Raw genomic sequence first — 22,645 nt, 5'->3', positions numbered from 1 at the left:
ATCCAGCATTTTTTTTTCCTCGTCCGGAGGCTGCCTCCTTCTCTTCGGCACGCGGCTCGTGCTAACCATGCACATCACTACAGGGTCCCCTTGCCCCTATACGGACAGTCGGTAAAAGGAAGGGGAGAAGGAGGGTCCAGTAAGTTCATGTCACAGGCCGGGAAGAGCCGTCGCGTGTATGTGTGCGAGCTCAGGTGGACGATCCTGGCTGCTGCGGAACGGGCGAATGATGCAGGGTGCCGAGCTGACAAAGGATATGAGGGCGATGGAGGCCATGGTCGGGCCGTCACCCACTGTAGTGCTGCACGCTGGCACAAGTGTCATTGGTGTTGGAACGTTGCAGTTGATGTCAACGGGAAGCTGGCACACAGAGTACGCCGTCACAAGCAAGGGAGCGGCCGAAACGGCTCCATGGACTGATGTGGTCTTTACCGTGGTGTCGTGTAGCTGCTGTAGCGCCAGCTTCAAGTCCTCCAAGCAGGTGGCAACGGCTGGCTTATATGGCTCAGGTGCCCCTGATGTAGGGCGCGAGCAGTGCGGTCCGGCCTCTAGGGTTGGCACAGATGTGACCATCGAGACAACGGTGACAGCTGTGGTGATGACAGAGGAAGTTGCTCGGTTCAATGCCAGGTGCTTGGGTGAAACGGAAGTGACAGTCCGGAGCACCTCGCCAGTGTTTATGCGCGTGTGGGCATGGTCGGGTATGGGTGGCTGCAAGAAGGTTGTGGCAGTGACAGGCCGTGTAGTTGAGAGTGCTACATCAGATGGCTGGCTGACAGCAAGAGACACAGCTGGTGGATGGGCAGTTGCCGCACTACTCGGTGTGGGTAGCTCTGCCATTTGTTGCTGAAGGTGGCTGAAGTCAGACACCAAAGCAGACGCTTGCTGCGGCAGTGTCGAGCTGCCAGGGTCAGACTCCGAGAAGCTGTTGACAGTACTGAGGGCTTGGGGTGTGGCCCCTTGGGCAGGCAGTGTGGCCTCCTGGGTAGTGGGGCAGATAGCTGACAGATTCTGCGGTGCCGGCAATCTCACTTCGCCCTTAGCACGCTCGCTGAGGTCAGTGACTGATGGCATTGGTGGAATGAGCGATAAGGCGGCAGGTGAACTTTTGGCTGGCAGTGGTGCTACGCAATAATAGGTTACTGAAGTTGGTGGAGTGGGGCACTCGTCAAAGAAGCGCTCGGCTGACGGCGGCACAATTGCAGATGAGAGAAGTTGCTCGATGGACTGTGCCGAAGGCACTGTAACATCATTCTGGTAGCCGGTATGGCCAGAGGCGCTGAACAGGCTGGCGCGAGGCGCAGCTGTCGCTAAGTTCGCTGACGTGGCAAACCGCGGTGGGCCAGGCACCTCAACGAGCTGCTGAAGGAATGACTGCAGACTTCGAGCCATGGAGTCGTTGCACAGTGCTGCTAGCGTAACCGGGGTAGCAGGATGTGCTGCCGGAAGCGATGCGGTAGCTTCTGGTGAGGTCGGTGCTAAAGAAGCCGGGCCGGAGATGCTGGACTGGAGCGGCAGAGTACTTGCCAGTGACAGTTGTTTGTGGCGTGCTGTTTCCGTAGGATGCAGCGGGAGACAAGTGCGATGCTGGTGCGGGCGCTATCGAAAGCGGGCCCGCTTCGTCATAGAGCGACACTGGGTAGTAGGATGCGCCGTAGCAGGCGAGGACAGCAGCGCGCAACTCGTCGTAGGGCCGGCATCCTGAGGCAGGGCAGGCGAGTCGGCAGAGGAGGTCGGGCGGGAGGATGTCGCAAAGGACTGCGTGTTTAAACGGCTGGATGGTGATGCCGTTCAGGTGCATCGCAGCCTCCAATTGGGCGAACCACCCGCCGACGCCTGCAGGCCGGAACGCTGGGAGCGGGGGGTTGAAATTCAGGTCTTGCCAGCCTGCCATGCTAGGACGCCGCTGGGATAGAAGGCACGGCTCGCCGGGTCACCACTGTTGAAGATTTGCGGGGTTGCAGCGGAGCACCAGAGCAAGATGACCAGCGTGGCAGGCTTCTAGTTCCGAACTGCCCGTGCCGGGCGTGCGCTCCGAGCACGCGCTGTCCATCTTTATTTTCCTCTATCACGGGCGGGTAACGCCGATCTCAGCACCTGCGCTTTATAGCCTCGCCGGGTGTTATAATAGTAATAAAATTCAGAACAAATACAACTGAATATTCTAGAGTAGTTCAGATATCAATACAGATCGTTAAAATTGCAATACAAGCATGTTTCCTCAAAATGCAGCAATGAAACGAAATATTCCACACCAATATTTTACTCCTCATAATTTATCACATCCTAATGCTTATTGAGCATCTCAATGAATGAGGGGAAATCATGTAGAATGGTACAATTGGCCTGAAGCATAACTGTGTGCAAGGAAAAACGTGACAGCTTGAATTTGTAAGCTTGCAAGTGGAAATGCTCTTCTTGTCACAGTTCACACTGAAAAGGCGTATGACGTGATGTGGCACACTGCTGAGAAACAAAAGATTACACAAAAAATCAATGAACAGCAGCTTAAGCTACAACGCAAGTGAGAGCTTTAACAAGACTACGTCTTCCACGCTGCCTCGTGACACCTAGAGACAGCTCCAATCGTGGAATGCTGTCCCAGATGCATCATTCTTGACGGGACATGGCCCGCTTAACTCTTGTGTATGGGTTTCACCACAGTGGAATCCCTAGCCATAACGGGCCCACAGATGCTGGCACATTTCAATTCAGAATCTGTGCAGCAATTTCGGCAGCTGTTTTCCTTCTCACCAGACAAAAAGTGCCTCAGTGATCTGGGCTCTTAGATTTGGAAATTTCTTAAAATTATGCTCACAAGTTTCTGCTGTCTTTTAATGGTTCATAAGAGTGGTGGTCGTATGTGCTTTTACAGAAGAAACAAAGAGCACCACTTTGAGAAAATGCTGGAAAATTCTCTAAACAAAACACTCCACATGCTTTCAGGGGATTCATAAACTGCTCATTGTACTGCCAGAGATTATTTCAGGCTTTCAAAGGTTGGTTTTTCCATCAGTGAAAAGTACTGCCGTTTTCTGCCTTTCCAATGAAGGCACCCTGTGCTCACTCTGGTATCCCTTTCGACAGCAGCAATGCCATGGGACAAGCACTAAGAGATTTCCATAAAAAAATACCAGCTTTCTATGAACTCATCACAGCTCTAACTACAGAGAAACTAGCCTCTATTTGTTTGTTTCTGCAATGGCCTACAAGATTGACAAGGCCTGAGAGCAAGATTTCCAGATTGATTTTGATGCCATGCTGGGGTGGCGTGGCTCCTTGCATGAATACACTGAAAGTGCATGAATTCTGCACATTGCTATGACTACGGCTTATTTAACAGAAAATACTTTTGAATGCAGCTATGTCTATCCATATGCACCAGCCCAAATTTACTGTCGAGTCCGGGAACCTGTACAGAACGAACCAGTATATACGATGCTCACATCACGGACGACAAGAAAAAGACACCCAAAACAGACAGGTTGCCATGCCTTATACATGTTAGAAGCAAAAATATGCCACACGAATGTGAACAGACTGTGTGCTGGGCACTTACAGTATCGTTGAAACTTGCGGCAGACCACTGCGTTAATTTCAGTCGGTCCTTTTTTCCAACTTGGCCACTTTATTGATCGTATCCCTCACAATTCTCTCATTTTTCCAGGTAAAGAAAATTCTGATCATTCAAGGTTGCTACACACCCTGCAAAGCTATCACAGCCCTTCAGAGAAACACAGTAGAACCTTGCTATTCTGTTCTTGGTTCGTGTAATCTGCCATATAACAAACCCAAAAGTTATGCGTTGCGCTATTTTTCTTCACAATATAAATCCTGGATAACTTTCTGAAACGATTCCCTGGTGTACATGTCCATAATTTCGTCAAATTCTGACTGCATGGTGCATTCAGAGACCAAGAGGAAATGCCAGCCAAGCTAATCATCATTCATACTGGTGTGGCACCACAGGGACAGGGACAGAGACAGAGTGACAACAACACAAGTGCTCTTTGCCCAAATGCCCACTTTGCTCTTTGCCCACTTTGCCCAAATGCACCTGAGCACTGCGGAGAAGGCTATGCACAAAAGCAAGGAGACAAAGTATCTTAAAGGTGCACCGAAGAGGAATCTGAACTCGTCTTTTGGCCATGGGAACTCAATCTACACGTTCTGAGCACTCTTAGAAACTTCGATTTATTGCCCTGTGTGGCCGATTTCCCTAATTAAATCGAATTAACGTCCGGCTCCCACTTTTTTTTTTTTAATTCTCCCTTGTACGGTGCGCGGAGTCGACCAACGCGGGGAGTGCCTTTCACCCAGTCCCGTGGCGGCTTGCCGCTCTGCCATCGGCGGAGTAATACGTAGTAGTCCGTAGAAGCAAATAGTCCGCGCGTATTTTTATTTCTGCGGGCTTATTTTGCGGTTATATTATCTGCAAATTAAACTATTTATTCACGGAAACCTAAAAAACAAAATGAAGTGAAAGCAAAGCCTCCACGGAGCTGGCTGAAGGGCACTCCACGCGTTGGTCGACTCCGCCCACCGTACGAGGGAGAATTAAAAAAACAAGGCGGGAGCCGGACGTTAACTTGATTTAATTAGGGAAGTCAGCCACACAGGGCAATAAGTCGCAGTTTCTAAGAATGCTCAGAACATGTAGATTGAGTTCCCGGCGGCAAAAAGACGAGTTCAGATTCCTCTTCAGTGCACCTTTAAGAGCAGCGGCAGATCCTTCACACTACACAAGTGCAATGGGACAAAGTATCTGAAAATGCCAAGGAATAGTTGGTGGACTGGACGTGCCATGAAGCTCCAGCCCCATGAAAAACGAAAATATGGAAAGAACTTGCAAGCGCTAGAAAAGGAACTTTCCAAAATTTGTGCCAGCACACACACACACACACGGCGCTCGCAACATCCAAGAAAAAAATAATAAAAGAAGTAGACAAAAAAGGGGGGGAAGGTGGCAAAAAATTTGCAGACGCTTTCGCGTCAGGATTTTCCATTCATTGAAAAGCAGAATGAAATCACCTTGAAATCAGTGGGTGGCCAAGCGGCTGCCTAGGGAACTTCTCAGTGGCCTTAAGTTCTTACGCAAACGATGATACACCACCCACTTTGCCACATGTGACAACGCCCATGAGAAAAATGAATATTACACACCACACGGCATGTGCAAAGGAGAGAATGGCCAAGAGCATTTTGGCGCAGTCTTTGTCGTAAGGCAAAATTCCATTAGGAGTAGTTTTCCAGTTTTGTAGCACGTGACCAAAAGACTAACAGTGCACCATTTTTTTTTAATGCATATTATTTAAAAGGAAAGTTCACGAGTGCTCTTAATGCATACACCACACTGACATAATAAGACTCGTTGCTGACATGCCTAGCCTACTTGCAGCTGCTTGACGCGTCTGGAAAGAGAGCACTCTCCCCTCCCATCGTCAAGAAAAGGGGGGTGCCAGCCTGTCCACGCCACACCCGAGGCCCGTCACTAACCTGTTTGCAGGTGCTGGGTACGAGCAGCCACGACCCTAGCCATGCAGATGTGCCCATTGCTATAGCTACCGCTTATCGCTGTCACATGACTTGTCTCTCTGCAGCAGATTTCAGTTTTCCTCCATGCACCGCACCTACCATTGCTGCGTTGCCGGCTGATCTGCGCCACTGTGCAGCTGTGGTCCAGCCCCATCTCAGTGCGTTCTCATATTACTGACGTTTTCATGGATAGCGTGCTTCCCACATGAAATAAGCTGCAGTGTGTCTCACATCAGAGCGAAGCTCTTAGTATTTACAGCCACACTGCCTGCGAAGGACTCTTTGCAGATGTTCTGCAGCAGGATGGCGGTGTCATCATTATCATCAGCCTGACTACTACCACTGCAGGGCAAAGGCCTCTCCCATGTCTCTCCAATTAACCCTGTCCTTTGCCAGGTGTGGCCGCCGTATCCCGGCAAACTGCTTAATCTTATCCACCCAGGTAACTTTCTGCCGCCCCCTGCTACGCTTGCCTTCTTTAAGGACCCTTAAGGACCAGCGATTATTTTGCGTTCAGATTACGTACCCTGCCCAAGCCACGTTCGAGGCTGAACGGTAGCTATACAGTTAAAAGGTTTTGTGTGCACGTTTTTAAAAATGCATCAGGTATCATTTTTTACCTGGTAAGTGGATATATTTAGGCTGCTTTCAGTTTGGGCGTATTGCCGCTTTGCACATATACTCCGTTTCATACATCAGGTGCAACGCTGTCAAAGCTAGCGCTCTTTTTTGTGCAGCCTGCATCCGTGACAGAGAATAGTGCGTTGCTTGTGATGAGCGAAAAATAACAAATGCTTTGCCGACAGGCTTTGTGGATAATACATTTGTCATCACCGTGACAAAAAACGATGTTATTGCGAGCGAATCGGTCGAGATCTGTGATTTTATATTTTGCGTTTGTTGTCTTTTTCCATTTCACGTTTTCGCTGTCCCCGCTGGCCACCGTGTTTACTCTTTCCGTCCGCCTCCCTTTCACTTTTGAGAAAATGGCGTCCAGCTCAGCGGGCGTGGCCAGCTCTCCTGTACACATTTTCCCGAAGGTTCGTGCATGCCAAGCAAGTTATTGCGAATGTGTTCTGCCGCACCAAGACCCGTTTTCCGGAGAAGGTTGTTCGGGAAGTGCTGTGAGCGAGGACACCAGAGTATCTCTCCGTGGCGTTGCCGAAATCAAGGCGGAGCGTCTGTGCGGGCCTGTGGCGTCTCCGAAGAAAAGACCTCGCGACGTGAAGATTTCAGGCTCGCGAATAGTCAAGAATGACAGCTTCACAGTCCATGCCATCTGTCTGAAAGTGCACAGTATGTACGCGAAGAGGGAAGTCCCAACACTGGGCAGTGTGCTAAAGGCTGGCAATGAGGACGACGACCTGCCGAACTTCAAGAAAACCACATTGCGGAGGTTGATGAAGGATATCGGATTCACATTTCATAAAAGAAAACGGAATCTTGCACTGATCGAGCGAAGTGACATCATTGCCTGGCGTCGCAGGTACCTGCGGGCGATCAAGCAATTCCGAGGACAGGGCAGGTACGAGGCGTTCTTTGCTTATTTTTTTACGCAGCACGTTTAGACTGGCTTCACATAGAGCTTGATGTTAGCTTTGCAACCTCGTAGTCGGAACAGTGAGTGTTGCTTCAGGATAACACATTTAGAAGAAATCGTCTCAACCACGTTGCTGTTGCCGACCTTTTGCGTAGTGGTGATGTTTCACGACCAGTTTTGCGCTACGTTTCGGTGGGGCACGTGTCTGCATGGGTCAGATTAAATCACTAAATCCCAATTGGTGCGGCAAGCAAAAACAGCAAAACTGCCAAAAATGTAGCACTGTAATCGGTAGTGCAATCTCGTCGTCAACGTAGGAACGAATGGACACCCACTGTACACTGCGAGTTGCTCCGGTGGTGCGAGTTACTGGCGCTACTGCTGCGAACGTTGGCAATTTTCGTTCGCAGTCGCCGCGAGTGATTTCAAACGTTGCCGAATTAGTCAAGTATCCCATGCAAACATACAGTGAATATAAACTGGCTACCAAATGCCGCCTGGGCGTGAAATATAAGCCCGAACAAGGGAGCAATTAAGTTGAGATAATTCTTTTTCTCGAGTGTCTTTGAGCGGCTGTTTGTGAGACAGGGGTCAGCAGTGCGTTTGTTGCAGTGCATTGCCTACTTACATGCTGCAGCGTGTTTGTTTAGTTGGAAGCATTGACTCGTGTACTCGGTTGTTTTGCATTTACAGGTGCATTGTCTACCTAGATGAAACCTGGGTCAACGCAGGGCACACAAAATAATACGTCTGGCAGAACAAGACTGTAAAGTCATCTCAGGATGGCTTCCTGAAAGGTTTAACAACGGGATTGGTGGTGCCTTCGGGCAAATGGGCCCGTTTGATCCTTGTACATGGTGGGGGCAGTGCAACAGGATTCGTGGAAGACACTGCTGACTTCTTCAGAGCAAAAAAGGGAAACCACGCTGACTACCACTCTGAGATGGATGGCAACTACTTTGAGAAGTGGTTCACCTACATGTTTTTGCCAAACATTCCGGCCAATAGCATTGTCGTCATGGACAATGCTCCATATCATAGCATGGCTCTTGAAAAAGCACCATTGGCTGTTTCCAGAATAAACCATTTCTCACAAACACTGCGGGGTCAGCAATTTTTATTGTGGCTGCCGTGGTGGCTCAGTGGCTATGGTGCTCGGCTGCTGACCCAAAAGACGTGGGTTCGATCCCGGCCGCGGCGGCTGGAATTTCTTTGGAGGAGAAATTCTAGAGGCCCGTGTACTGTGCGATGTCAGTGCACGTTAAAGAACCCCAGGTGGTCGAAATTTCCGGAGCCCTCCAGTACGGCGTCTCTCATAGCCTTAGTCGCTTTGGGACGTTACACCTCATAAACCAACCTAAACCAACCAATTTTTATTGTCCTGTCTCATTTATTGTTTGCTCTTTCGAAATATTTTTACCTAGCGTTGCACAACTTTTTCTGCATTCTTACTTGACGCTCCCACAGCTTGAAACTCTTTTTACCTGGCTGCATGAAAATCCTGCCTGAGCAGCTTCTGCTCTTCTAGGAGAGCAGGAAAATCGAGACAAGCTGACTTGCCTCTGTATTGCCTTCATATACATTTGTGCACGGCAACAAATCTAACTCTTGAGGCAGTACTATTTTCTCTCACTGTGTGAATCAACACTATGTTCTAAATTTAATACTTAACACAGGAAAACAGGCCATATTTAGGTGGTGTGTGTAAAAATAATTTGACCCGAAAGTTGCAGACGGCCACTTCTTAATCGGGGCCACGGCGGTGCACTCACCACTGTGCTAATTAAACCCGACGAATGAACGTCATCTTTCGCACAAACCTCTTGCTTGCATCTAAAAAGTATAGTCACAATGCTGCAGAACCGGGAAGAAAACCGCTACTGGTGATCAAAAGCCGGTGAGAGCTCATTGACAACGAATTTCGGACAGCTCAAATTAACACGGTATGCATCAAATGAACAGATGCATGCAGTTCATTTCAGAACACGCCATAATATTCAAGCGATTCTGAACAAAAAGAGTTTTCTCATTCAAGTCACGCGAAATTCATCTTGCGGTGAAAAAAAAAAATCTGCGAAAAAAAAGTTTCACCATCCGGGATTTGAACCCACACACCCCCACTGCCTGTCAACTCTCCGGAGCGACGCGTTAGACCACATGGCCACAAAACAGCACGGAGTGATACACCTCTCTATTTTTTTCTGCAGACTACTTCCGTAGCCTTCTCAGTGTTGCACATGATGTATAAAACGGAGTATAGTTTTTATGCAGTTCTACGAGGTACACCTTAAAGAGGTTTCACTGTACATATGAATAGTAAGGTTGCTGAATTTGATATGTCTCACTGTGAAATCTGAACCGACTGATACACCTCCTGCAGTGAGGCCCATGACCCAAGTGTAAAAGTGAAGTTCTGATCTACTGCTATGCGATGCATTCAGAACAGGTGGTGTCCTTGATGGCCTCACAGATAACTTTGACAACAATGGCAACACAGACATCAAAGTTTGCTCTCCACCATTGGTGCCATGTTTGCTGCTGCTCTACTGTCATTTTTCACAGTGGCCCACTCACAACTCACCTCAATTCTGACCGCGGTGCCAAACCAGCGAACAACCTATAAGTGGTACTGTGCGGATGGATCTTATGGCCATGCCACTGCTCTAATTGCATCACACCACTTTCTCTCAGTCCCATGGCGACATTCCGAGCAAAGGTGAGGGAAGAAGGAAGTTGGAGCATCACGAAAGCCAAATGTGCAACAAGGACACAGTGCAGTGGCCTCGCTCAAAGCTCTTGCCCAGAGATCAAACAGCACAGGTATTTCTGGCTGAGCTTACAACTTTTGTCACACCCAAGTTGACAGCTCACCAGCCACACACACCGCAACAATCACACATGCCAACAATGCAAGATATGGCGATATGATGTTAAGCCATTTTAACCAACCCGAAATTCTTACCACTCAGTCCAGTAGATAAACTCGGTTCTCTCTGGAGATACACCCAGCCATTACTTTTCATAGCTATGGTAAATTATCATTTTGACCTCTGAGATTCCCTCATCAAGAGGCATGAGGGCAATTAACTGTTGTGTTCTTGGGACCAAGAGGCATTAAGCAATAACTACAATTTCTGGGTAAACACTCCCTGAAGGGGCCACAGAAAATCCTCCACCAAAGCTGCAAATTATACTGTTTGAGCAGGAACTCCTTTTTGTTGTTTATTTATCAGTTCATCTGTACCTCAACGGCCCAAAGGCAGCATTAAGGGGTGGGCTGACATGTAACCTCCTGCCACAGAATTTTTCACAAAAGGCAAACTGAAGAGGTAAACTGCCCATCCACATCCTTGAGGCTTTTTTCCCTCTCATAATTCCTACTGCACTGGAAGCCCTACGTTGGTGCTTGAACCTGAATGCCACACACCCATAGGTGTTCCACACACATGTTTTATCAGCATAGCATCATGTAAGATCATGACAATGCCACATTTGAGGTCAAGAGGTGCAAATACACAAAACAGTAGGAACGAAACGAAAACACTAATGCTGTGTGGGTCATCCCTGTGGTCCATCTTTTGGCTGCCTCAAAAAGTGAAACTACAACAAATATCTACTTTTAACTTGTGGGAAAAAAAGAGACAAACATAGAAGGAACAACACAAACAACGCCTCGTCCTTGTCTTTCCATGTGTTCTTCAAATATGGGAACTACTCCCTCGTTCAGCTACCTGTCCTACCTAAATTCGTCTATGACTTCTAGCCTCTCGCCACTGCTTGTCTCTAGGGCCACAAGCATTCCCAGTTTCACAGCAGGAAGCCCACTTTCAAAATTATAATTTTCTAGATCCGTGACAGCCTAGTTGCTTTGTTCACTATGCAGGAAGGTTCTGTTCACTTGGGGTCTGCAGGTGAAAGCCATCTTAATAGTGAATGTTTCCAAGTTTTCTTTTTGTTTCTTCTTTCCATGTGACGGCTAGGGTGAAAAACTACCGCCCACCCGATGCAAGGCAAATAGCCACGTAATCATCATTACCACAATTACCTGTCGCAAACTGCAACAGCGCCTTGCGAGCTTTATGCACCTCACAAGCTTCCAAAATATCAAAGGGTATCAAGCACCTCGTCCACAATGTTCACCTCCTTCAGGTGTCTGCAGCATCACCTGTAAAAAGGCTTTAAGCTTAGAGGCCTTGCTTGCTTTTCCAGTTGCCTCATGCGCTCCATGCTAGTTAGCTACCTGGGTCTAAGAACCTTCCCCATGTAAAGCCGATGCATCAGTTCAGGTGGCACAGCAGTCGCTTTAAAATTCACAGAAGGTGGAGAACTCGCCCTGTGGTGCCTTAAAGCCTTTGCTGCTTCCGCATTTTATCGTCTCATTTGTTCAGCCTCTGCACCAGCAAGCGAGCGCCGGACTCGAAGCAGGAATCGGGATGGTCCATGCATACGAGTAAACTGCATTTCGGTTTTTCAAGTGGTGTTTTCTGAAATGAAAATAAATTTACAAGAAGAACATGTTTACGCGCTCCAGGCACCAAAGCGTAATCGCTTATCTCGCCGCAATTAGTGCACCTGTTTCGGAAAGCGGCTTGTATGGATTCACAGCAACGTAACTGTAAAATGTACCATTAAGTCAGTATTCCACACACTTTCCTAGCAGCGGGGTCAGAAAAAGTCAGACCGTGTACAAAGCTCATCGCATAAACGGTTAGCTCAACTGCGCTGTTGTCAAAAGTTTCCCGCCTTTTTTTCGGGCGCACGCTAAAGCTGGTAATCATGCGTGTTTTACATGACCAAGAGTTACGTTGGTCCAGGCTGACAAAAGGTACAAAAATATACTGAGCGCATATTCTTTTCTGTCGAACTGCACTGAGCTTTAGAGAAGAACTCATGACAAAACAGATGACTCTCACCTTTAGGGCCTTTGTGTCCACTGCCGTGCAAGCGGGCTCAGTGCTAGTCCTGGGTGATCTGCAAATATTTTGGTGCAAGGAAGTTGACAACAGAATGTCGAATGTCAGATAACGGGCAATTATTCAATACTTGCATACCAAAAAACAGAAAGAACAGAGAAATTGCTCACGGGCAACACGAGCGCGCGCAGCACCCACTGACCGGCCATACAGCTACTCTCAGCTACTGCAAGCAATGCTTGCCTCGGCTCAAACATGAATCAAACAACAACAAAAAAAAAACGGCCGGACGTGACGTCATTTTTTAAACCGGATGCGACGTCACGGGTGGAAATAACGGTTTCGTTATTTCTACCGGGTCGCAGGAGATACTGCCGTACTCATACGCACAACACAGCCACTAGAAAATGCAATAAAAAAAAAGCCAGAACTTAACCCACAATACTACATTAGTTTTGTTTTGTTACCAACTCCCCCATGGTCGCTGAAATGCATTGAAGCTATGCGCACTGAAATGCAGAGCACGTTGTGCGTAAATTTTATTGGAATTGGCATGCAATTTTGATTCATTGCATCTCCAATTATTTTATGGCTGGCATCTGAATGTAAAATCTAGTAGGCTTGTTTCTGTTTACATATGCACCTAATGTACAGGTGCACCAAAAGTAAGACGGAGCACGCGAGCGGTGGGCGAGCTGCGAAAAACTGCATGCCAGCGCACTGTATCAACAGATGCCATGGAGGAAGGAAAAAATCAGGAGAAGCCCTTTCCACACAACACCCTGGGAGAAAAGTGTGGAGGAAATCGCATGGTTTTTCCACGATCGTGAGGGGCAGCTTAGCAACGGCGTCGTAGTTGCTGCTTGCAAACCGGGCGGTAGCAGACGGCCGCAGTGTAGCATCTGTGGTGCGGCGTAGGCGTACTTTTCTCAACTGCTCAAGTTTGTTTTTGATCGTGCTCACAAGCTGACGTTGGTGCCATTCACTCATATCTCAGGTGGAATTTGCTGCAAAGCTCTCGTTGCTGCATGCATGGATTTCAACGTGCTCGGCGACCACGATCGGATGGGCATTTTGTCTACTGCGTCACTGCTCGGAGCTGTCGGTAGACCACCGCTGCTCACTGAGGAGCACTCGCACTGTTCGTTCACCAGTGATTCAATATGGCGTGCGCTAGAGAGGTCGTTGGCGAATTGTGCGGACGTTTCGCGTCCTATGCGTGCAGTGTGCCTGTAGTGTGCCTGTGCCATTTGTGCTCCCGTTTCCATTGGCAGCAAAACCTTGTTGATACTTATGCGTGTTCTTGCAACGCTCCATTGATTGTCATTGGTGTTAGTGTAACTGTCATTTTTGTTTTTCGCGATTGCGTTTGTGTGAGCGGCGGGGGCCATGACATTGGCGGAGGGCGATATTTTGAAGAAAGCAGCTGCGCTCACTTTCCTCTTAGTATACAGAAACTTTGTTACACGCCCCGTTTCAAGATTGTAACGTTTGAAGCATCTAGCGAGCTCTACCTTCAGGGACGTGCCGGGCTCAGGTGTATTCGTACATATCATGGCCAAGTCTGTGTTTCTGGTCGTGCGCTGTGTTTGAACCGGTTTCCTGTAGCAGGTTTGCAATTGCTTTTCTATCTGATGTCATGGTCAAGAAGTGCGAAAAAGGCGAAGCTCTAACTGAATTTGGAGGCCTTTTCTCATGTGTTTATTGTGCCTATGTCCTGTGATAGTGTTATTTGGGGTAAAAAGTACTTAGTGAAATGAGGATCCACATGTGCGCTGAATTTCATTGGTGCCTGTGGTTATGTTGAAGAAAAATAATTTGATGCATTTATTACGTACAATAGATCGACTTTCATTTTATGTATAGTCGATCACAAGTAAAGCGTGCTACTATGCAGTGACATTACAAGCTAGTATTTCACTAAGTAGCGAAAAGCGGTGCGTACAGCTGCAGCTCTGCGCATTAAACATAACACAGTATTGAAATGATGCACAACACCATGAAACTTATACTGCAGCCATTGGGTACTCCTAAACTTCTAGAAGTCTGAAAAGCTACGGTAATATATATTATGCACAATACTAGATCTGTAGATATGTGAAATATGCTATGTTGCCATGCTACAAAGGGTGGGTTGATGGAGGGGGGTAGTCACATTTTAAACGTATTTCTTGGACTTTTTTCATTGAGATAAAAGGTGTTCAGAATGGTTATCATGTGTAAAATTTCAGTTAAATCCTCCCCTGCCGTCTACTATATGCACTTTGGCCCTCTCCGTTTCTGTCACCTGTGTGAGTGGCTCTTGGAGTTGTGAATCAAAAGTCATTGCTGGCATGTCTACCATTACAACACGTTATGATATTACATTTTCCATTTAGGGTCAAGAACTCAAACTTTTTAGTATATTTGCCCATCCTCACTTCTGTATAAGAAAGTATTCCTTGCATCACCAGCTGCACGAAAACATGCTATGAAATTAAGTATGGTATTTAAGACCAACAGCAAAGTACTGCAGAATTTTTCTTACCCTCACTGCTGCAGCAGAAGGCACTGTTGACACAGCCAGCTTCCCAAACATATGCAGTGGAAGCAGATTGCAACACTCAGCAACAAGAGCTGCATTAAAAGGCAGATTGAACACCAAGGTGGGGTGTGACCATGCATGGCAGCATTGTTCACGATTCAGCCGAAAGCAGACAAGTGCACACTCATTCAGCATAAAGCTGATAGGTTTGTGCTATCCACCAGAGAGCGTGATTAAAGTGTGGCCAGTGTGTGGGACACTTTTATGCGAGCATAGCATGTAAACGACCCAATTTCAATACCTTGCTCAGGGATCTCATGCATGAACCTCTAAACTCATTCTAGCTAAGAAGGATTTTTTTTTTTACAACCTCATGAGCACATTTGACAGTTGTCCACTCAAAAATCATTATGCTCTCAAAGAGAAAGTGTTGCAGAGTGCCATTCAGATATAAGCCTTGTGGAGCAAGCTGGACATGAAAGGCTTAGAGGGTAGCCATATACTTAAACATTTCAGGAAGCTTAAGTTTAAAGGCAGTACTTTGCACTGCATTAAGGTTTGATAGTTTGTTCGGAAGCTTCATGAAATACACTGTGAGATCCAAGATGCACAGCATAAAAAAAAGTAATTTAAATCGGTATATGAAATCTTTTAATTTTAGAACGTTCCACAAAAGCTTATTTGCCTTGTTTGACGCATCATTTGGACTGACTTTTGCTTAGACACGTAGATGTAGTGGAGGCATACGAGTATTTAAATATCTTGTTGCTAGGTTTTGTGTATACATACAGTGACTTTGTTTCCAGCGACACTTTTTTGTCCTTTGTCAAGTTGTTCAGTAAGGCATGTTGCCGGGCTAGTTGGTTTAGCATCTCGAAATTTGGAATAAAACCACCTTGGCGCAAATAACTTCACAATTTCCTCGTCTTTTTTGTCCTTGTGAAATTATTTGTGCCAAGGTGGTTTTATTCAAAATTTCAAGTTGCCAAGTTGTATCTTCGCATTTCTAATACTCCATTTTATCTTCGCACTTAATTGTATTGCATATTTTGCGGAATTCCTCGTTTGTTCATTTGCTCGCTGTTGTGACTAAAATTTTGGTGCAATTACTTGCAATACTTGACCGGTGACAGCTGCTGCTGTGCAGTACACTAGAACGAAGGACTGCGTCATTGACATTTTTCCCTGGCTGTTGCATATGTACAAAAATGTAATGGTTCTTGAACGACAAAAATTCATTAAAATATTTGTCCTCTACTTGCTCATTTCATGGCCTTTACGTTTTTCATATCAGTGGCATGCACTGCTATGCTAGTTTTGGACTGATGTAGTTGTAGACTGTGTGATATTTTGTTTACTTAGTAAATACGCAAAAACATGGAAGCATTGGTATCAGTTAACACGATTTTTAAGACATACAAATATATATTCTTTTATTTTTAAAAGTACACATTTCTCTTGTCTAGACACTGAGTAGCTTTATATAATGCACAATGGCATTCTCAATGGCAATGTCGTTATTATTCTTGCGTTTGATCCCTCCACAAATTCTATGAGGAGGCCACGGTGCAACATGAGCCCCCCCCCGTCCGAACAAAATTTCTGGCTACGCCACTGCCAGAGAGGCTCATAATCTCCGCCGTCAGAAAACAATGTAGACACAAGTGACAACGGGTTCTGCATGTCAGGATGGGCCACCGCAGTAATTGAAAGCGAAGCTCACTTCCCGCGCTTGCAAGAGTTGAGATAAGCATTTTTCCCGGCTGCTATTAATTGTGACCACGGCCGAGCAGTTGGAGATGGCGCGGAGAAGACGCAGTATGAAGCAGTAACTGAAAGTAGCCGCCTGTCTCACACGGGTATTTCCGCTTTATTACCTTTTCCGCTGACGAACGTCGGTATAGGTCACTCTAAATCACCAAGCAGCCAAGCGCCACCCGCGCCGGGGCCTGTTCCCATGCGATAGCACGCTCCTTCGTTGGCTTTGAAACGCGCGCGCAATCGGCGCGGCAGCGAAATGTAAACATGTTTGTAAACATCCGGACAAGCTGCCGCCGAGCTTGTTTCCGGCTTCACAAAATGTCACGTGATGGCCTCTCCTCTAAATTTTTCTTCCTCCAAGGCAGATGCGCAGCAGAGAGCGAAAGGGCGTCGGCGCATCCGGCTGATCCATATCGATGATCTGATGCTCGCCGTATCGTCGGGTCAAGCGCAGCCACGCCGCTACCGTCACTGCTCGCCAGGGGCGCTTCCAATGCTTCCAGCAAGGGTTTATTGTTTGCCCACATCGTGCAGGAAAGCTGGCCTTCGGCGGCATGCGCTTTCTGCTTCGTCAGGAGTGCCACCATTCTCAGTCTTGTGAGCGGTGTGATTTACGCTTCACTTGGCGGCGAGTTTGCTGCGCTATGGAGTTTAAAAGCTAGTGCATTGGTTTGGCAAGTGAGGTCAAAATTTTGCTTGGCTAAAGGGAATGCATGAAAAAAAAAAGCATGCATGTATTAGCTGCGTTGTCTTTTGATATAAATAGACGCTCAGAATATAACCTATCTAGGATGACTCTAGCAGAGACAACGTTTTTTGCTATGAAAATTTGTTTAACTTTGTTTTCTCCAGTTTAAGAAAGGTAATTTGTGCTGAAGTAAGTGGTCTGCAGTTACCTTGTTTCGTGTGCCGTTGGTGATCTCTTGAGTGTCATAACGACAACGGAGCCATGCTTTTCTTTTTTCATGCGTTCCTTTTAGGCAAGCGAAATTTTGACCGCCCTTGTGAAACCGATGCAGAAACGTTTATGCTCCATAGTGCAACAAACTCGTCGCCAAGTGAAGCACGAACCACGGCGTTCACGCTGATTGAAAATGGTGACATTCCCGACGAAGCACTGAAAGCACCCCTGGTGAGCAGTGATGGCAGCGGCACAGCTTCGCTCGACCAGACGATGAGGCAAGCATCAGATCATCGAGATGGGTGAGCCAGATGTGCCGACGCACTCTTGCTCTTTTCTCGGCATCTTCTGGTAGAGCACACTGGCATGCAGTTTCTCCCTATTCGGCCACCGCTCGCGTGCTACGTTTTACTTTTGGGGCACCTGTACGGGCTTTTCTTTTTGCTTTTAAATGCAGAATGGTCTGCCATTCAGCAGGTATGTAAACTTGTGCAACTTTCGATCCTTTTCAGGGACTTCAACAAAAACTGAACGACAACAGGCTCGGGCGCCATCCAATGGCCCCATTACGCTTGGATCCATTCATTCTTGGGGTCCTTACCAATGAATCGCCCCTCCCTCGTTCAAGAAGCCCGTTTCACTGGCTGTGGGAGCCACTGTAGAGCAGGTATGTAGATCAAATTTAAGATTTGCAAGGCACTTGCCAAAAACGTGGTGCTCTATCGTTTTCTCATGTTTTCATTTAGATCACCGTGAACTTTGAAAAGTGGCCTGTATTGGAGTAGCTATGATATTGTGGTCATGAAATATGTGGAATGCTGCAATGCTAAATAAAAAGGTCAAGGCGATGCCACATACAAAATGGAAACAGCTTGACATTCTAGTCTCTTTCAGCACTGCTGCACGTTGCGTAGCTCACAGCATGTACTAGGTTGCATTTGAACCATAGTGAGGTTTATCTCTAGTTCCATCATCTCAGCGTCATATATTTGTTAGTGCTGTCATCCTGTTTTTTAGCGCTGCAAAGAATCGCCTAATTCAAAGCATCGGCCACCTTACCTTTCAAGTGTGGTCATGATGTCATCAGAATCTGCCATAGATGGCCCCTTAACGCATTTGCTCAGGCAGTAAGTAAAGAAATCATGTCCTTGGAAGAAGCATTGCCAATGTATTGGAAAAGCCTGATTAAAGGTTAACTTCTCTCCTCTAGATCGGAAAAGAATGTAAGTGTGCCAGAAACAAAATACGTCTAATATCACTGCTTCAGTACACAGCTAGTAACTGGAGGTATCCTTGTTTGACACGCACAAAAATGATGGCACACTTCTCACCTATCTGTGAACCAAAGACATTAGCAGGCAAACATCATAAATTGTTGTTTCTCTGTTCTATGTGGTGCAGATCACTCTTGACATTGCAATGGGCACTGACACCAGCAGTGCTGATGATGGGAGCCCCGTACTTGCACCTTCTGAAGAATTCATTCAACGTGGACGACAGTCTAGTCGATGAAAGTGCTGCAGCCGAGTCCGCGGCTATTGAGGACGGAGGAGCTGAGGGGCAGGGAGGCATCTGCCAGCAGCAAAACCCCTAAACGGATGCGGGCAACTGCGTCGTCAGACTTCAGACAGGCTTTGCTCACGGAGCAGAGGATGTTCCATGAGAGCTTCGAAGTGTGTCATGCCAGAGAGGTTGAAGTGAGGCAGCAGCTCTTCACCCTGCAAGAAAAAATGGTGAATGCAATTACAAAGTTTTTTGAATCACTATAAGAATTTTTTTAAGGGCACTGGTTCAGCCACATGCTTTCCATGCATATTGATTCATAATGACAACCTATTTTATTGGCAACTGTACCACACAGCTCATTACGGTTCGTTTTAATGTAGTTGCCATTATCTCGGGAAATTTTCATGGCTTTTCCAATTTTTTCAGCGGTGTATGTTTGTGTTTTGCCAGTTTTTACTTTACCTACCAGTGTTCTGTGTGTGTTAGTTTTTAGACTCGTCGGTTTTCTCGATATCTTACCCCTGCTTTCATCTCGGCAAGTCACGCCATACACTTTTTATTTGTTTTCTTCAAGGCTGTGCAGTACGACATTATTTATGGTGGCTCCAGTTTTATTGATTTTGTTTTTCATTCTTGCTGTTGTACATTTGTTGTACTTGTTTCAGTGCCTGCGCGATGCTGTGCAGCAATTTGCGATATTCAAGGCAGTGTTAACCACATGCAATATACATACCTCGGCATGATGAGAGGTGGCTCAACGACACTCTTGGTCACTTGTACTCACATCCACCCACTCACACTCGTACTCATGTCACTCACACTCACAACCACTCACACTTGCACTGATGTCCACTCGCACTCACTCACATTCATGACCACTCACAGTGACAACCACTCACTCACACTCATATCCACTCACACTCATAACCAATCACCCACACTCGTGCTCGCAACCAGTCACACATAACCACTCAGATTCACAACCACTCACTCGCATTTCCACTCACTTGCACTCACTACCACTCGCAGTGGCAACCACTCACTCACACGCACAACCATTCACTCACACCCATGTTCTTTCACTCACATTCACGCTTACTCACTGTTTTCTTGTTTGTTGACAACAGGAGGATGAACGGTTTACTGCCTTGACTGTGCTTGTGGCTCCTCTGGCAGAGTCTTGGTCGCACAGATGTGGTGGCGAGTCGCCCGGGGCTCTGCCCGGCTCTTTGGCCACTTTTCACAGTTTCAATGACCGAAGGAAGTGGTCACTCATCACGCATTACTTCCATGTCCTGAACCAATGTTACGCACATGTGCTTCCGGGCTTGCTGTGGAGACGATGAGTGTCTGTTTAGCGTCAGCTGAAATGCTTAGAAACGTTTTTGAATGATTTCCATAGGCGTGTGCAGGGTTCTTCATGAAGGGGAGCCAAGTTTCAGTGCAGCATCCTCTTATCCCCAACCTCCTCTCCCCTAGGCGCCTGCGGTCAAAACGGAGTGCAAAGATGAGGAATGATTTTAAAATATTTATTTCAGTGTGATGGAATTTCGATGTGTACGAAATATTATTAAGCAGTAGTTTATACTTTCATGTGCAAGATCGGCAGAGGAAGGCAGTCCCATGCTGCTGAGGCATGAATGCACCAACGCGCTTCCGAATGAATTTACATTTTCTCTAAACCACAGAAATTATGACACATCTGTCTTGTTAACTGCAAAAAAGAACCTGAAAAGGTTGCCTCAAAGTGACCCAGCTAGTAAACATTTTTTGGAATACAACATCATGGGTCTTCGGCTGCCTGTATCGCCAGAAAATCTGAATGACCGCAACACTGCACGATAAAAAATGACGTGCCAGATCCGACAAAGTAAAGGTATAGGCAGACCTGGCGCCCCTTTGATGATTAGAGAGGGTGGTCACAACCCCTCCCCCTGTGTACATGCCTATGACGGCATCTGACAATGGTCGTCGATGGTGTCCAGTACCTATGTTGGGTTTGCCTTGACAATGACGTGTCCTCTCATCTGCATGAATACATTGGAGGCAAGTGGTGACTGAATACCTTTAGCGGCATTGGAAATAGAGAGTATCTTCGAAAAGATCAAGTGAGTTCCTCACGAAATGGGTAACGACTGGAATGGGCCTCAAGTATAGTTTTGCCCTGCAGAAAAACGATCAAAAGGGGAGTGGCCATTATTAGTCCCTGTAGGACAGACTCTTGGGCTTTCTTTGGGGCATAATTAAGAGCAGGGCTGGCTTTGTCTAGCCAGAGCAGGTATGCATGCGCGATCTGTGGATATGCGTGCGTGCAGTGCGTTGTCTGCGCGGCACACAAACCCCATCTGAAGGAGGCCTCAGAAACCAGTGCAGTGCTCTTGCTTGAGGCCGGTCCGTGCAGAGACCACATTCGCATCTGCATGGGCATGGAGGGCGCTAACAATGCACCTAATTTAGAGACTGGATAAAGGTATAAGGTGACTCTAACCTAATTATTCTCCCATAGTTCACTTCATTGTTTGTGGAGGAAACGCTCATGGAAGAATGTGTATGCAGCTAGCTTGTGAGTCGGTTTATAGTGTATGCCCTGAAACAGTGGAACTTTACTGGAAAAAAGACCTATCCTGAAGTTCTTAGAGGAAATCGTAGTGTCCGGTTCAAAGGATTCCTCAAGGTGTCCAGATATCAGTGTGAGTAGAACTACTGAAATTGGAGTGTCCAGATAGCAGTTTGCCCCCTTACAGTTTTACAAACACAAAGATAAAACAAAATCGTATTTCACAAGCCCATTTCACTTGCCCAGTGCCAAAGATTGGGCACCACAAATTGGAACCACGCCTGGCACACATGCAGTGGAAGCTTGTATGCAGTTCTTGACTTCCCAGGACAGCCCGCAGCAGCCGAAGTTGCCAGCGGTGTAGTTCCATGTTCATGGCACTGACGGGAGCCTTTTCATGACCCTACAGAAAAACCGTTTTGTTTTCAACTCTAGTGAGAGCATTGGGGAGCTTAGTCATCAACTCTTTCCTGTTCAAGCACAGTCCAGTGTCCAACATGTCGGCACCATTCAGACATGTTTATGAAAAACTCTTCCTCCCCGCTCTCAGTCTCCTGTTCTCTTGTCATATTTTTGGCTATGATGTCCGTCCGACAACTTTTCTTCGCTGCTTTATCAGTACCGGCAGTTTGAACAGCAGCACTCTCTTGCTCAATACTTTTAGGTAAAATGAAAACTGTGTTGCCCCTACCTTGATTCTTATTGGCTTTGATTCGCTCGTACTCCTTTTCTTTTGCAGTTTTTTTTCTAGAATGAAAATGTGACAATACTCAGAAATGTATTTTAGGTCCCTTTCCCGAGTATATAAGAAATTCATTTGAACTGTACGGCCAACCAATCAAAAAGTGTGCGCCCATTTTTGCTGCCACCTCATTCCACTGCCGAAAATAGCCGCACCATTTCTTCATCATCGCCACGAAACAATGATTTCTGGAGCAGATTAAAACATTAAATACTACCACTTTGGCTGTCTCCTTGGTGTGAAGGCGTCGCCATGCCTGATGCTATGCATACAAAAAATAAAAACCACATGCTTAATTTGTGACACAGTGCTCCTTCAAGTACATGACAGAAACGAGAACCTCTGGTGTTACCGAAAAGCACACTTGGTTTTCTCATCATTTCCAGGCTTGAGCCTAGCTTGGGTGGTTGAGTAGCCAGGCCAAGTAGATCAGGTTCTTTGCATGGTTCCGGCCCTAGTAAAAAAATTTGCTGCCAGAGCAGAGCTCTACAATGCACATGGCTTGGCACAGAAAAACCTAAGCGTGCACTGCAGTGCTCGAGATCCCACCTTGTGCTAGTTACTGCCAAGAAGCTGACAATAATTTCGGCAGCAAGCATTGGAACACTGTGTATATGAGCTCGAGCCACGTAGGAGGCGTGTCAAGAGACGTCTGCCTTTCTAGCA

At 46.8% G+C, this 22,645-nt stretch overlaps 1 pseudogene across 1 annotated transcript in view; it reads left to right on the top strand.

The window, feature by feature from the left end:
- Positions 1 to 22,645, top strand: part of LOC149357921 (uncharacterized) — an 89,351-nt pseudogene that overhangs the window by 22,648 nt on the left and 44,058 nt on the right. The window contains exons 3-4 of the transcript XR_016291903.1: positions 17,687 to 17,841; positions 18,576 to 18,907. The product of XR_016291903.1 is annotated as an uncharacterized LOC149357921 (transcript). The remainder of the gene's footprint in view (positions 1 to 17,686; positions 17,842 to 18,575; positions 18,908 to 22,645) is intronic.

This window comes from Amblyomma mixtum, chromosome 3 (assembly GCF_055824585.1).
Source record: "Amblyomma mixtum isolate Tamu chromosome 3, ASM5582458v1, whole genome shotgun sequence".
NCBI lineage: Eukaryota > Metazoa > Arthropoda > Arachnida > Ixodida > Ixodidae > Amblyomma > Amblyomma mixtum.
This window is presented reverse-complemented; position numbering and strand designations above follow the sequence as displayed.